Below are 11,412 nucleotides of genomic sequence, written 5' to 3'. Positions count from 1 at the left end.
TGCTGCCTGCCTTGCTGTGTTCCCCCAGTCTTCTGCCTGTCCCTCCTAATGCTGTCTGCCTTGCTGTGTTCCCCCAGCCTCCTGCCTGTCCCTCCTGATGCTGCCTGGCTTGCAGTGTTCCCCCAGCCTCCTGCCTGTCCCTCCTGATGCTGCCTGGCTTACAGTGTTCCCCCAGCCTCCTGCCTGTCTACCTTGGATTCCAGCAGCTGCAATCTGTTTTGTTTCTAATCTTGTTCTTGTATCCATCTTAAAATGAGTAAAATGATCACTAACATGAATATTGTCCTGCCAAAAGACTAAGTCTGGATCATTCATTCCCCTCAGGATTGATTTGGATTTTCCTCTTTTGCAGTTTGATCTGCCTCATGATTTGTTTTTTGGTGTGAGTAGATAGTTGACTGCTTGCTGTCAGTCATGGGGGAAATAAGCACTGAGGGCAGTAGAAGTCCTTGAGCAAACAAGGGGAGAAATCCAAATCAAGGAACTTGTAAATAGGCAGATTATCGGACACCTAAAGCAAACTTGATGGATTAAAGGAAGGGACAACGAAAGTTTACTTTCTGCCAAAAATAAACTAAGCTGAGGAAGGCAGTTAAATCTTCTAGCAGTGAATTTTCACATTTCTGAATGATTTACTTAACGAACAGTTAACAACAGCAACTTCTGAGAATTTTTCTAGTCATAAAGAACATTGACTGAGAATGAAAAATAAAGTCAGAAATGAAAATTGCTGTTACAATTCAAAACACCAAAGCCCTCACAATGAAATTTATGAATCTATATAATTTAGATGGGTTGAGTGACAACTTAAAAAAATAAGTTAGGAACTTTTATTGATCTTATTTCCTAAAATAAATCAGGGAAAGAAAATGATCACAGAGTGTCAAATGAAGCACAAAAATTATCTCATGCAGAAACAATTGTCACATGAAACATTACTTCTTCAGCACAGTCAAAGATTTATTGAATCTAATTGAGTGAAGCTATTTTGGGAAAGTTTCTGCCCAGAGATCTTTTAGAAATGTTTCAGTCCTCTTGAAAAAGGAATAACTGCATTCATCTCTATGAGGACGTCACATTGGTAAAGGAAAACCGAACCTTACATTCAAAATAAAAGGCGCATGGACAGGGTAAATGGACAAATCTTTTCCCCAGGGTGGGGCAGTCCAGAACTACAGGTATAGGTTTAGGGTGCGAGGGGAAAAATTTAAAAGGGACCTAAGGGAAAACTTTTTCACACAACGGGTGCTGCGTGTATGGAATGAGCTGCCAGAGGAAGTGGTGGAGGCTGGTACAATTGCAACATTTAAAAGGCATCTGGATGGGTGTATGAATAGGAAGGGTTTTGAGAGATATGAGCCAAGTGCCGCCAAATGGAACTACATTAGGTTCGGAAATCTGGTCAGCATGGAGGAGTTGGACCGAAGGGTTTGTTTTTATGCTGTATAGCCCTATGACTCTAATGTAAAACAGCAGATATTCCCACAGCTTTCAGTTTCGGTGCTTTGACAACAATCTTCCCAACGACAAAGGGTTAACAATAAATCTAATAGGCAAAGAATACAAAAAGGCAGAAAATAAGTGCAACACATGGAGATTGAAGCCCTAATTTGGGGGAGGAGATAGCCTAATGGTATTATTGCTGGACTGTTCTGGGGACCAGTTTCAAATTTTACCATGGCAAATGGAGGAATTAAGAGTCTAATGATGACCATCAATCCTTTGTCGTTTGTTGAAAATGCCTGCCTGGTTCACTAATGCCTTTCGGGAAGGAAACTGCCACCTAGTCTGGCCTACATGTGACTCTTAACTGTCCTCTGGCCAATTAGGGACAAGCAATAAATGCTGGCTTAGCCAACGACATCCTCATTCCTTGAATTAATAAAAACAATCTCTAAGATGATCAAGTGTTGATCAACAATCGTTAAATGTAAGGAGATATGACAGCCGAGTGGTATTATCGCTGGACAGTTAATCCAGCGACTCAAATAACATTTTGGGGATCTGGGCTTGAATCCTGCCATGGCAGATAGTGGAATTTAAATTCAATTAAAAATATCTGCTATTAAATGTCTAATGATCACCATGAAATCCATTGTTGATTATTGGAAAAAACCCATCTGGTTCACGAATGTACTTGAGGGAAGGAAATTGCCATCCTTACCTGGTCTGGCCTACATGTGATTCCAGACCCACAGCAATATGGTTGACTCTTAACTGTCCTGTGGTCAATTAGGGATGAGCAATAAACACTGCCTAGTCAGCAACACCCTCATCTCATGAATGGATTTTTAAAAATGCAACAAAATTCTCATATACCAATCTTTCCAACAATTTCCATCGATCTAAACATAATACCCATGCTATTAATGGAGCAGAAGATGTAGAACCACCACAAGAATAAGAGATGATAATTTTAGGTTTACGGTGGCAGATGAGGAGAAATTAATTCTCTCAAAGGGTCGTGAATCTGTCGAGTTCACTACCCCAGAGCGTGGTGGATACCAGGGCACTGAGTAAATTTAATGAGGAGATGGACAGATTTTTAATGAGCAATGGGTTGAAGGGTCATGGAGAGCAGGCAGGAGAGTGGAGTTGGGCCAAGATTAGATCAACGATGATCATTTTCCAGCAACACATTTTCAGCTCTGATCTGCAGCATCTGCAGACCTCACTTTCTCCTCAAAGATATTAAATGAGGGAGCAGGCTCAAGGGGCTGAACTGCCTACTCCTGCTCTGAGCCCTCATGTTTTCATGTTCTTCTTGTTCTCATACATTCTTGCAGTTACATCACTGCAAATTCCTTCAGCCAGATCAATTACACATTTCAGGAAGCCCTCAGGGAACAAGTGAGATCATTTACTTTACATCGGCAGTTTTGAAAACTAATCATAGACTTTCCTGACCAACCTTCTGAATCAAGTGAAGGATTTGGGGACAGTGTAGGACATGTAAGATGACAATGTACAGTACTTGATGCAAAAACAAGTCACCTAAATAACCCATTTGAATATTATGCATTTTAATCCATATTTGTGACTCAGAGTTAAACGCCTTGAAAGGAATTTAGAACGCTGGAGCAACAGTGCAGTGATGTAGTGGAGTTGCTCTTCATTGGGCTCAAATAGTTCAGTGTAGGAGGAGTTAGTTGGAATGATAGGAGAACAGAATAGGAGGGGCTAGAGCATGTAACAGTGAGAATGAATGACATGATTGGGCAAAAAAAAAGTAATAGAATTGTTATAGCACTGAAGGATGCCAGGTGTTTTATCCTGCTATCCCTAAACACCATCATCAACTGGAAAACCATCCAATACTCTCTTGAATGCCTCAATTGAACTGCTCCACATATTTCCAGGTGGTGTATTCTGTAACCTAACTACTTGCTGGGCAAAATGATTTTTCTCACTCTTACTTCTTTTGCATATCACTTTAAATCTGTGACCTCTTGTTCTTTTTTCTTCTTTATAGGCGAGAACAGCTTCTCCTTACTTATTCTATAAAATAGATTAGTCTTTGCCTAATGAAATTATTTCAAAGCATGTTTAATATCTATGACTACCTTGATTAACAATATTTCATAATAATTACCATATATATATACATATATAGGTCGATCTTATGTATGAGTTAACTCACTATTTTTGGCCAATAAATCTGGTATTTTTCATATACCTCGTGTATATGTCGACCCTAGTTTTTCAGGGATCTCTTCCTGACCATATATGCAGCCTTAAAGGGCATGATTTGCACATTTTTGTTTCAAATGAAACACCTGCATCATTACATGTTATGTGCACCAGTGCATATTTGCGCAACGTGATTTTCAAATTTTTAAGTTGAATATTGATAACTATATTTAATGGATACATATACTGTATATACTCATTTATGTAATATTTATCTACATATACTTGAGGAGCAAGTGAGGACTGCAGATGCGGGAGATCAGAGTCAAGGGAGTGATGCTGGAAAAGGGTACCTATATAACACACAATTCGTGAAATAAAATCAGAGGAATAGCGAAAACAAAAGAAAAGTTTGACAGTATTTTATTTAAAAAGGACCACATGAAACTGTTAATAATTTACAATAAACATTTTACATCAAAAAGCTGATATTCACAGCAAACACCTCCTCTCACCCTATATCACAAATATTATGGGATAACTGCTTGAAACAAAAGTTGCCGGTACATGCAAAAGTCCATTAGAATCCTTCAAATTCACTGTCCTCATCAGTTGCACCACTGAATAATTCATTCCAGTCGTCTGGGTCAAGCATATCATCATATGGATCATCTACATCTGCCCTCTCAAATGGATCATCAATTGATTTGTCATCACTTCCATCTGACCGTAAATAGTCCTCCTTTATACCATCTAATTATTATAAATTCCACATTTTTTGAAAGATTTCACAATAATTTCTGTTTTCGTTTCCTTCCAGGACTCAGCAATCTACTCACATACAGTCGCATGTAATGAAGCACACATGTTGCCACCCTTTGTGAAGCTTTCTTCCCCTTCTTGCATCCAAATGTCCCATTTCTTCTGTACTAAGTCTTTAAAAAGTTTATTGATGCTAACATCCTGTGGCTGCACCATGTTCGTAAGGCCTCCAGGACTCAGTACAATGTCAGTATTGTTAGCGTGACGTTCACTGATAACACTTTTCACTCTGCGATCTGAACATATCTCAAACTAGTATGCTTTTCTTCTTTCTAAGTACACCTGGTAGCATATTCCAGACCTCCCTAATCCAAGTCTTGCAGCCACCTTCATCTATCCACCCTTTTTCATGGACGAGGACAACAATGTCTTTCATAAATTGCTGCTTGGGCAGAGTTTTCAGCTTAAAAATCACCATAGGCTTTAACTTTACTCCATCTGCCATACAACCAGGTATCACAGTGAATCGACTCCTTTCATGGCTGGTAGTCTTAACCAAAACTGTTTTTGCTCCAATCTTGTCCACAGTTCTATTCCCTGGCATATCAGTGTTCATTGAAGTTTCGTCCATATTACCGATGCATGAGAGCCTGTAACTGTTTTTCTTCCGACTTCTGATTACAAAGCGATGGAACCCAATTAACTTGTCATTATGTTCTGCTGGTAGACATTGCGCAGTCTTGTTTTCTGTCTCAGTACTAAATCGTACCTTTCCATAAACCCACTGCAACATCCAGCACTGGCTTTGAAATCACTGAAGCCATCTTTTTTTGTTTCATTTCGGTGCGCGTTCTTATACATTGTTGAGCCACTATGCTTCTGTTCTAACGACACTAAATTACCCAGTCAGCAATCTTTTCTTCTAGTTGTGGCCATTTGTTCGGCTTTCCTTGGTTAGCATACTTCTGTTTTGGCAGAGCCTTTAACTGTGAGGCTTATTTCCTCCAATCTCAAACAAGATTTTCAGAAACACAGACCTACCCTGTAGCTACGCTATTGTTGTTCTTCTCTGCAACTTCAGTAACTTTTAGTTTAAACTGTGGTGTATACTTGTTTCTTCGTGATGCCATTTTGTCAGAAAAAAATTAAAACATAGAACATAGAACGTTACAGCATACTACAGGCTCTTTGACCCTCAATGTTGCGCCGAACTGTGGAACCAATCTGAAGCCCATCTGAACTACACTGCTCCATTCTCGTCCATATGCCTATCTAATGACCATTTCAATGCCCTTAAAGTTGGCAAGTCTACAAACTCACCTCTCTGTGCAATCTCAGTGCAACTTGCTGCACCTCCTTTAAGGGCACTACATAAATGCAAGCCTTTGTTGCTTGTCCAGCTTTTCTGAACAGCAAAGAAGGAAACACAAGTCGGGAGAAAGAAAGGAAGAAATACTCAGCCGGTCAGGCAGCTTCTGGGTTTGTGTTTCACTCACTGTTAGGGAATGGAAATAAATTATGCAGTGGGTGACTCACTCATAGCGGTCCAATTTAGAAAAGTAATCATGTCACACAAACCTTGAGTTGTTAACTGGTTTATTCATGAGCTCACGGGGAGAGACAAGTCGACCAAATTGTCACAAGTCATTCCAACAAGATACAGACAGTTGTGTGATTATATAGGTTACAATCATTCAACAATTAGCAAACTGTTAATTGCAGGATAATGAGCCAGCTAGGCACCTTGCCCAGTTACTAGCTTCAGTCGCGTAGTGTCTGGACAATGTAGGTTAGTAGCTGATAAGGTGTGAGTATACAATAGGCCCTTGCAAAGAGAGGAATAGTCCCATGCAAGGAAAGAATTTGTTTACCAGGTATCAGTACAGCTGCAAGGCCAACTGTCTTCACTAAGCATGGGAAACACAAGCTTTCACAAGCAGGAACTAAGATGAGATTCAAAATGGTTTCCAGGATTTTAATATGTGACAAAATAGCTGCCCAAATCTAACAATTCTCCCACTCTCATCATCTGCATAGTTTTCTCCAAAGTAAAATTGTTGGCACAGATATTTTGGGCTGAATAGCCTCTTTCTGTGCTATAACATTTCTATAGTTTTGTGGTTTTTCCTTCCTTCTTTTGACTGTCATAAAACTGACAAAGGTTCATCAGCAATTCTAACAACAATTCAGTCTCATGTGAATTCTGAACTTAAATAGTCACATTTTCCAATAATTTATAGAGATCACTAATGAAGTTATCTGTGGAGTTCCCTTGATACTGAAGTCTTCTATTAGATCTTGCTCTTTCAAGAATTTCATTTGCTGTGAGATTAAAGTAATTGTCAAAGGATTTTAGAACTTCATCAACTTCATCAAAAGTACTTGTTGCTTTTTACCTTTTTCATTCATGGGGTGTCACTGGCTGGGTCAGTATTTATTGCTCATCCATAGTTGCCCTTAAGAAGACGGTGGTGAGCTACCTTCTTGAACTGCTGCAGTCCATGTGCTATAGGTAAATCCACAATGGTGGTCAGGATTTTTACCCAACAACACCATGGGACTGGTGATGTATTTCCAAGTCAGGATGGTAAGTGGTTTGGAGGGGAACTTGCAGGTGGTGGTGTTCACATGTATCTGCTGCAATTGATGGTGAGTTTGGAAGGTGCAATCCAAGGTTCTTTGTCAAATGTATAACTATATCATTCTGTCATTTTGGACAAACCAAATTTTCATTGTGGTACCACTGATGAGTGAGCTTTCAGCTGCCTGAGCCCAAGCCTCTGTAAATCTGGGAGATAATGCCTAGTGGCATCATCACTAAACTATTAGTCCGGAGACCAACATAATGTTCTGGATACTCAAGTTCGAATCCTGCTATGGCGGATTTTAGAATCTGAATTCAATTAAAATCTGGAATTATGAATCTAATAATGAAACTTTTGTTGATTGTTGTAAACACAACCCACCTGGCTCAGGGAAGCAAATTGCCATCCTTGCCTGGTCTGGCCTTCATGTGACTCCAGACCCACAGCAATGTGGTTGATTATTAAAAGCTCCCTGAGCAATTAGGGATGAACAATGAATATTGGCCCAGTCAGTGATATCTGCATTCTGTGAATGAATTTCAAAAATTTCCTTCTTGATCTTCTTTGTCTCTCTGCTTCTCCTGTCTCCTTTAAGATGGTCCTAAAAAACCTACCACTCTCTTATTTGTAATGTGGTTAAGGTGGCATTTGGCACACTTGCCTTCCTTGCTCAGTCCTTTGAGTAGAGCAATTGTGAAGTCACGTTAAAGTTGTACAGGGCATTGGTGAGGCCTCTTCTGGAACACTGTGTCCAGTTCTGGTTGCCCAGTTATAGGAAGGATATTACTAAACCGGAGAGGGTGCGGAAAAGATGTACCAGGATGTTGCTGGGAAAGAATGGTTTGAGATATAAAAATAGACTGAAAAGACTGGGACTTTTTTTAATGGAGTATAGGAGGTTGAGGGATGAACTTATTGAGGTTTATAAAATCATGAGGGGCAGAGATAAGATGAATGACAAAGGTCTTTTCCCCAGGATGGGAGAGTTCAAAACTCGGGAGCATATTTTTAAGGTGGGAAAAGAAAGATTTAAAAAGAAGATGAGGGGGTAGCCTTTTTACATAGAGAATGGTTCATGTGTGGAACGAACTGCCAGAGAAAGTGGCGGATGGAGATACAGTTACAACGTTGAAAAGACATTTGGATAAGTTCATGAGTAGGAAAGGTTTAGAGGGATAAGGGCCAAGCACAGGAAGGTGGTATTATATCAGCTTGGGAACATGATCAGCGTGGACTGGTGGGGCCAAAGGGTCTGTTTCCAAGTTATCTGACTCTATGACTCTAAGACTCTAAGTCATCATACTCAAATTCCATAAATGTGTCTATTTGTTTGGAATGATTTGTTACTAAAAGGTAATGGGTAAGCACCATTACGCTAAGGAATGTTATAAGTTATCATTGATTCCTGCAGACATAGAGACATATTTGGAACTAGGTGTGAGCCTATTTGGATCTCAGTTTGCTGTCTCCTACCTACTTTAATGTATTGTGTAAATATTTAACAAAAATGGATATTTATCATGAAAAGACAAACTCACCTCTCTATGCAATCTCAGTGCAACTTGCTGCACCTCCTTTAAGGGCACTACATAAATGCAAGCCTTTGTTGCTTGTCCAGCTTTTCTGAACAGCAAAGAAGGAAACACCAGGCAGGAGAAAGCAAGGAAGAAATACTCAGCCAGTCAGGCAGCATCAATTATGAGAAATAACAGAGTTAACGGTTCAGGTCAATGAACTCGAATACCTTGTCTTCTCTTTGTGCGTGTTAGCACTGTGGCTGTTCAAAGTGGAACACTTTTCTAAGTCTTTGGCAACCTTGTTGCCAAAATCCAGCATGTCTCATGAAATCTCTGACTCTAATGCAAATGAGTCTCCATCCTTGATTTAACAGTTTCTGGCTGGGCCCCTTCACTCATAGTTGACTTAATCAGAAGAAACACGCTCAAAAAATGTCTGGTCAGTGGAAGTTGGCTATTTACTGGTATGTAGCACTTCTAAGTTGCCTGAGAATTCCGTGATTGTCTGCAAATTTATTGCTGTTCTGCCTTTCCATGCAGTTTTGGTCTCAATACACATTGGGAGGCTTTAGTCTGGCATTGTGCTCGTCTTTCCCTTTGTAGCAAGGTCTGCTGGCAGGGTAGGGATTCCTTTGGGAATCTTAATCACAATCCTGATCTTGGAGGAACCATAGCCATACCAGAGAGGGCAAGACCACTTGTTTCTCTGTCTGCGGACCAAATTCTGCTTTGGAAGGGAACCTCTCATCAATCTGTCTTTAGTGTAGCCTTTCCCTCATGGACTTACAAGTTTTACATAAACAGCGGAAGGGGCTTACAGGGTATGGGGTGGCAGGGGCTGGGGGTTTCCTGGCATCTGGGGTCCGAGTGAATAGAACAAGGACGTGTGAAACCCAAAAGGCCCAATCAGAGTGGATGAATTCAACGTAAAGATTGAGAAATAAAGAGAGGGAAGGAAATATTGAATTAAAAGAGAGAGAGAAAATGGACAGAAAGAAATTTTAAAAAGAAAGCAAGGATTTCGAAACTCCACTGTCACAGAAAGAGTCATAGAGATGTACAGTACGAAAACAGACCCTTCGGTCCAACTCGTCCATTCCGACCAGCTATCCTAAATTAGTCTAGTCACATTTGCCAGCACTTGGCCCATATCCCTCTAAACCCTTCCTATTCATATAGCCATCCAAATGCCTTTTAAATGTTGCAATTGTACCAGCCTCCACTACTTCCTCTGGCAGCTCTTTCCATACATGTACCACACTCTGCGTGAAAAAGTTGCTCCCTTCGGTCTCTTGTAAATCTTTCCCCTCTCACCCCCAAAACCATTCCCTCTAGTTTTGGACTCCCCTACTCTGGGAAAAAACATTGGCTATTCACCCTATCGATGCACCTCAAGATTTTATAAACTCACCCCTCAGCCTCCAATGGTCCAAGGAAAATAGTCCCAGTCTATTCAACCTCTCCCTCTAGCTCAAACCCTCTTTGTAAATCTTTTCTGAACCATTTCAAGTTTCACATCACTTTTCCTACAGCAGGGAATCCAGAATTGAATGCAATATTCAAAACGTCGCCTAACCAATGTCCTGTGCAGTCGCAACATGACCTCCCAACTCCCAACTCCCAATTGAGTACTCCCAACAGAGTACTCAATACTCTGACCAATAAAGGAAAGCATACCAAACGCCTTCTTCACTATCATTTATGTAAACGATTTGGATGTGAGCATAAGAGGTACATTTAGTAAGTTTACAAATGACACCAAAATTGAGAGGAGCAGTAGATAGCGAAGAGGGTTACCTCAGATTACAACAGGATCTTGACCAGATGAGCCAATGGGCTGAGAAGTGGCAGATGGAGTTTAATTCAGATAAATGCGAGGTGCTGCATTTTGGGAAAGCAAATCTTAGCATGACTTATACACTTAATGGTAAGGGTCTAGGGAGTGTTGCTGAACAAAGAGACCTTGGAGTGCAGGTTCATAACTCCTTGAAAGTGAGTCGCAGGTAGATAGGATAATGAAGAATGTGTTTGGTATGCTCTCCTTTATTGGTCAGAGTATTGAGTACAGGAGTTGGGAGGTCATGTTGCGGCTGTACAGGATGTTGGTTAGGCCACTGTTGGAATATTTGTGCAATTCTGGCCTCCTTCCTATTGGAAAGATGTTGTGAAACTTGAAAGAGTTCAGAAAAGATTTACAAGGATGTTGCCAGGGTTGGAGGATTTCAGTTATAGGGAGAGGCTGAACAGGCTGGTGCTGTTTTCCCTGGAGCTTCGAAGGCCGAGGGGTGACCTTATAGAGGTTTACAAAATCATGAGGGGCATGGATAGGATAAATAGACAAAGCCTTTTCTTTTGAGTGAGAGAGTCCAGAACTAGAAGGCATAGGTTTAGATTGAGAGGGGAAAGATATAAAAGAGACCTAAGGGGCAACTTTTTCATACGTGTATGGAATGAGCTGCCAGAGGAAGTGGTGGAGGCTGGTACAATTGCAACATTTAAGGGGCATTTGGATGGATATATGAATAGGAAGGGTTTGGAGGGATATGGGCCGGTGCTGGCAGGTGGGACTAGATTGGGTTGGGATATCTGGTCGGCATGGACAGGTTGGACCAAAGAGTCTGTTTCCATGCTGTACATTTCCATGACTCTACCAGTGATGCTCACTGATGCCCTTGAGGGAAGGAAGCTGCTGTCTTACCTGGTCTGGCTTACATGCAACTCCAGACCCACAGCAATAATGGTGACTTTCAATTCCCCTTTGGGATGGGCAATAAATGTTGGCCAGGCCAGTGATGCCCTAATCCACAATGAATAAAAAGAACACTGGTACCACAGTTAGGCATAGTGTGGGGGTAAAAAAAATAAAAAAAATAAAAAAACACTGGTCCCAGTTCTCCAGTCAGAAAAACACATTTCCA

This window comes from Chiloscyllium plagiosum, chromosome 4, assembly GCF_004010195.1.
Source record: "Chiloscyllium plagiosum isolate BGI_BamShark_2017 chromosome 4, ASM401019v2, whole genome shotgun sequence".
Classification (NCBI taxonomy): Eukaryota; Metazoa; Chordata; class Chondrichthyes; order Orectolobiformes; family Hemiscylliidae; genus Chiloscyllium; species Chiloscyllium plagiosum.
Note: the sequence above shows the minus strand (reverse complement) of the source record.